General features: G+C 38.3%; 1 pseudogene; it reads left to right on the top strand.

Moving 5' to 3' along the window:
* The first annotated feature begins 4,732 nt into the window (after positions 1–4,732).
* Positions 4,733–5,607, top strand: LOC148698617 (uncharacterized; annotated as a pseudogene).
* The last annotated feature ends 660 nt before the right edge of the window (positions 5,608–6,267 follow it).

Genomic DNA, 6,267 nt, shown 5'->3' with positions numbered 1-6,267 from the left:
TCAGAGGTTCTCAGATTTTTTGCTCGAATTAGGGTTCCAGGAATCCACATGCGACTACAGTTTATTTGTGTTCAGACACAACGGTGTGTATTTGCTTCTCCTAATCTATGTGGATGACATACTCATCACAGGCAATAGTTCTCACCAAATATCCCGATTAATTCAGCGCTTGGGTACGTTGTTCTCCATGAAAGACTTAGGAACCCTTCATTATTTTTTGGGGGTTGAAGTCAACTATTATGGGACTGCTATGCATCTCTGTCAATCTAAATATGCATTGGACTTGCTATCTCGCACCAAATTTACTGAAGCCAAGCCTATATCTACTCTCGTCTCATCCGGTCAAAAGCTCAGTGCGCATGGGGTTGAACTGTATGACAAACTAGATGTGTATCGTAGTGTGGTTGGAGCACTACAATACCTGACAATTACACGCCCAGATTTGTCCTATGCTGTCAACCAAGTATGCCAGTTTATGCATGCTCCCAAAACAACTCACTGGATGGCCGTCAAACGGATTTTACGATATTTGAAGGCCACGCATACTCATGGTCTTCTCTATAAACCTGGACCTACTCAACTCAGTGCTTTCTCTGATGCGGATTATGCAGGGAATCCGGATACTCGTCATTCAACTGGAGGCTTTTGTATATACCTTGGTTCCAACCTTATATCCTGGAGTTCAAAGAAGCAGAAGACTGTTTCTAGGTCTAGTGCTGAAGTCGAGTACAGGCAGTTGGCATACACTGCGGCTGAGCTCTCTTAGTTAAGATCATTATTCAAAGATCTGCATTTGTATTTGGTTCGTCCTCAAATCTGGTGTGACAATATATCTTCCATAGCTCTCGCGTCTAATCCAGTTTTTCATGCACGAACTAAACACTTGGAAGTTGACTATCACTATGTACGGGAGCAGGTGGTTCGTGGGCAATTATTGGTTAATTATCTTTGTTCGCAAGATCAACTTGCTGACTTGTTTACCAAAGGTCTGTCTTCGTCTCGGTTTAAGTTCCTTGTCTCCAAGCTTCCTGTTGTTCCACAACCTGTCAGCTTGCGGGGGGCTGTTAAACGAGATCAGTATGCTAAGGCAATCACTGCAACTTGAGGAGTTTGATGCTCCACATGCAGTGCAGAATCCTAGTCGGCAAGCATGAGTGTATGTACCTGCCATCATTACAACTATAGTCATCATTGCCATAAAGGAAAGACAGCAAGGAGGACATGTGATTGCTGACTCATGGACAGCAGGGAGGACATTTTATTATTGCTGTGCTATTGCATCCGATTGCTGTTGTGTGCTGCTGCATGTGTGGCGTGCAGTCACTTGTATTTTAAATTGTAAAGTTTGTATGTTGTAGTGTATATAACAAAGCCTTCCCGTAAGGCCTGATATGATAGATTGATTATTATTCAGATCAGAAACTTTAACAGCCTTCTCACAAGTACATGGACCTGAACATCGAGGTCGACTTTGAGGAGGTGGTTATGGGGTTACACCTTCTATATATGATGCCCAAACATATGCCAGCATGAGTAATCGAGAGCTTAGAGACCGACTACAAAATGTCGAAGGAAAATTGCGGGAAGTGTTGATCTTGTGTTGGCTAAACAACAAAATGAGGTAATTATATCTGCAACTTTGTATATACTTATAAAAATGATAAAAGATTTACGGCATGATCACTTTGTATATAGTTAGAGCTTACTTGAGGGAAGCCAATGGTTCCACCGTAAATACACACCAACACTGGATGAATATTTGTCAACAGCACTTGATACATCCCACTTTACCCTAGCAATCGCATCTTTTATCGGAATGGGAGATATTTGTTACAAAAGACTCATTGGATTCGTTTTTTAATGAGTACAAATAAAACAATAAGTAATGGTCTAAAAAATATATCCTAACTTCTAATAATGTCGCTGCAGGGAAATGGTAAAGAAACTAATACCACTGATGCAATTCAAGTCTCCACAAATAGGCCTCAGGTAAAACTGTGTCATTAGTAAAAAATGATATTTTGTTGAATATGAAACTGATCAACTTCTATTTAGTACGTATTCATTAGTAACATGGAGGCACTATAGATCTCCAAAGGGCTAAGAATGGTGTAAAACAGGTTCCCAATTCCTCTTACCAGGTTTCCAAATCATCTCCCCAAGTATGAAACTGATTTTGTTTAACTTGTCTCAATATGTTCATCATTAGATAGAAAGAAAATAGTGCATATGTTCATTTTCAGGCTTATTCTATGCAGCTAATTAATAGTTGTATTAGTTGTAGCGATTTGGAATACATTATGTGCGTTTGTTGGCATTCAGTTTTTCTCCTCCAAGTAGTACACTACTTTTCCTGCCATGGCTGCAAGCTTGGGGCAAACTCCATTTTCTTGTTCTATTTCTACCTGACAAAAGAAGGGTGATTTGCATACACCAGAAGAACACTGGTGATTTTATAATGTCTCTAAACTAAGCAATGTGTAATAGAAGATACATGCTGACATGGTCATTAGTTTTTATATTCCACCAAACACATACCTAGCAGTTCTCTGGTCGCTTGTAGGGGTCATATATTCCAGTAAAACCTGCAATTAAAAGCTATTACTGGGAAGTTGACCAAAAGAAAAGGAAAAGACTTATTTGAATAGAAAGTGAGACTAAGATATCTTCAAATTCTGTCCTTGCTTAGTAACTTCAGAAAGGAGTTTAGCATTACAGATTTATGATTTTGATTCAGAATCATACTCTGCATCAATCTCTTTGTTCTTTTTTGATGCGGTAAATTTTTACCTTAAATAGGCAGAATCTCTTAATTCAACTGTAGTGCAAGTTATATAATGCATTACCAACGAGCTAAGCTATCTTTGGAAACCATAAGTATCAGAATTCAGAACTCGCTCTAACCTTCCAGTACAACCCATTTGGTATTATAATGTTCCCTTTGCACTTATTGTAAGTATATGAACATGAGATTTGATGATCGGGCATTAACTATTTGAGTCCAATAGGTATAAGAAAGCCTTATAGGAAGATGAATATCAGTTCTTGTCAATAAAGGATTTTATTGTAGTAGTGAGCTGATATGAATTGGGAAAACTTAAATTGTTTTCGAAAAGAATTCTAATAGGGAATCCACATTCTAATATGAGAAGGATATATGTATATATATGGCAATCTCTTCTCTCGTAGGCAAGGACGGATCCACATAGGGACCTGGGTGGTCCCAGGACCCGTCTGCGATCCTAAATCGCTGCTAGAAATTTTCCGGGGACCCCTCGTACTCAAGCATGAGGTCTTTGTGCAGGTTGTAGGTTGCAGTGGCTGTCTTCTTCTCGGAGAAGATGACCACGCACGGAGAAAAAAGAAAATAGGGACCCTTCCAGCCTCTCTCCTCCTTGCTTTTGCCATGGTCTCATCCATCGGTGCCACCCACTTCTTCTCCAACCTTTCTCTGTCGTCTGGCGGGGCAGTACGTAAGCCCAAATTTCCCCAAATTATTTCAACCACCTTAGTAATTTTTCTTATGGGTGAAATTTCCTTCATAAGGTTAGTAAGATGGATATGATCTATCATGGGTTGGTGAAATTTGGGGGTGGAGCTGCCATGGCTTAGGGAGAATGGGGAGGGAGGCGGTCGGTGGAGGTATGGCAACTGTGTTCCTAGTGAGAGAGAAGGTCGATGTTTGGAAACTAGTAAAAGAGAAAAATGGTGTGTTTTGTTAGAAAGATAGTGGGAGTTTGGGGAGAGTTTTATTTGACCGGTGTTTTAAATTTAGTGGTCTATATTAGATAATCAATAACTTAGGTACTTCCTAGTAACTTATGAAACATCGTAATGGACGCTTGAGTTATGATTTTATAATTTGTAATATTGTTTTGCATATGATTTTTGACCTTTATTATTGGGACCCCCGAGTTTAAAATCTTGGATCCGTCACTGCATCGCAGGTCCATGCTCTCAAGGTACCGAGCCCTATTCTTGGTCCGAGCTATAAGTATCCTAACAGAGAGAAGAAGAGCTGCTGAGTTCACAGGTTGTACAAATTGGATCATGGCTGCATCCAACAGAAGTTCTTCAGGTAAGCATGCTTTAGTCATTATATGGATTGATGTTTTCATGTCTTGTTTGATTGTGATTCTAGCAACTGAATCATTCATGGGATTTAAGAGTTAACATGTGGTCTTAGAGCTTAAGGTTCATGTTCTTTAATTCAATCAACAAAATCGATAGAATCCAAAGAAAAAAAGAAGGAGGGGTGGTTTTTCCTTCTTCAGGTTTCGAAACTGGTTCTGGACTTAAAGTTAAGCATAGTCAAAACAGTGCGTTTTAATTAAATATAATTGTTTGATTTCTCGACTGTTAGACTTAGAACTTCATACCTATATTCAATTGGGGTTTTCTGGGCTGGGATACACATCTTTTGTCTTTCCTTTGCCTTTCTGGATTTCGACTTTGATAATCTGAGTGCTTCATGATGGCTCATACCATGCCTGAGTTTTATAATACCTGTAATAAATGCTTCCGCCGCGGGATACTGATGCTTTTTTTCCATGGTATGTCCTTTGAAACTTGAATCGGAAAGTCTAAACCCAGATGTTCCTCAAATTATACTTGTGGCGCATACATTCTTTGTTAGCATGATTCGAATAACGTAGACATATATGGTTTTGTTGTGATCTGAAATTTGTGTTTGGATTCACTATCTAATCATCTGTGGAAGTCAGCCATTTAGGGCCCGGATCTTTTTCAGAAATTTCTAAATAATTACAAGATTAAAATTGATATGCTGAGTTTATTTTGCATGAGACAAATTCCTTTTATTTAAATGGAATGATTGTCCGAGGATACATAAGTATTCTGTTCATATCTCATATTCTATATATATACGTATCACCTCTGGTTGTTATGGTTATGTATATGGATAATTGATTCAAATGATATGATGTGCAATAGACTGGGAATAGAAATCAGGAGCCTAAGTGTTCATATGGTGATTTCATTGTGTTCTTCAGTGTTTGCAATATCAATGAAGACCCTTAATTTGGCTAACATTCCAATCCTCACTGGTGAAAAAGTGGAGAAGGGATATTAGTTTGTTGTTAACCCTGAATGAGTTTGATATAGCAATCGACAACCCCAAGCCTGTCATCAATTATCAGAGCACTAGAGCTGAAAATGCAGATTATGAGAGATGGACAAGAGCCAATAAGGTGGCACTGCCTTTTCTAGAGAGTGGCATGACTAATACAATTCAAGGAGGAATTAAGAAACATGATTTGGCTGTTGACTATCTGAATGCCATAGAAAAGAAATTTCAAGAATCTGAAAAAGCTGAAGTGAGTTAGTACATGTCTCTATTGACTACATATAAGACGGAGGGAATTGGCTCTATAAGGGATCACATAATGAAGATGATTGATGCTGCAGAAAGACTCAATGCAATGGATATAAATATTGGTGAAAAGCAGCTAGTATTCATGATTCTTCAAGCACTTCCCAACAAATATGGCCAGTTGAAGATCTCCTACAACACTCCAAGACAAAAAATGGGATGTTGATCAGTGGATTGCACAATGTGTGCAAGAAGAAGCTCGTCAAAAAACAAGAAAGAGGCAAAGAGATTGAGGATATCAACTTTGTGCAAACTGCAAATGAGAAGAAGCTATTCAACAATAGAGGCTTTTCTGGTTCCGGTAAGAATTCTAAGCCATTTAAGAATTCTAGTAAGTTCAGTAATTCTGCTAAAGTAGTTGAGTCCCCTAGAAAATCTATCAAGTTTAAGGCTAAACCTAAAGATGTGTTTAAACTTAAACGTTTTTGGTGCAAAACTAAGGAACATTTAAAAGTCAACTGTGAAATTTTCAAAGACTATGTGAAGAGCAAAGAAAAGGAACAAGTACTTGTCTGTGTTGAGTCAAATCTTTGTGAAGTACCTGTTGATTCTTGGTGGTTTGATACTGGATGCTCAGTACATATAACTAACTCTTTAAATGGTTTTCAAAAACAAAAGGAAATTGGAAATACTTTGTTTAATGTTTATGTAAGGGAAGGGAAGGTCATAAAAGTTGTTAGATTAGATAGGCGAGGTGAATACTTTGGCAGGTACATTAAATCCAGGCAGCAAAAGGGTCCATTTGCTAGGTGAATACTTTGAGTTATGGTATGGGAGAGTTCCTAGTTTTACTTATTTCCATGTTTGGGGTTGTAAGGCAGAAGCTAGGTTCTACAATCCTAATGAAAGAAAATTGGATTCAAGGACTTAGTCAT

Source organism: Pyrus communis, chromosome 2 (assembly GCF_041283825.1).
Source record: "Pyrus communis isolate YQ-2024b chromosome 2, ASM4128382v1, whole genome shotgun sequence".
NCBI lineage: Eukaryota > Viridiplantae > Streptophyta > Magnoliopsida > Rosales > Rosaceae > Pyrus > Pyrus communis.
The sequence above is the reverse complement of the archived record's forward strand: the minus strand, read 5'-3'. Positions and strand labels throughout refer to the sequence as shown.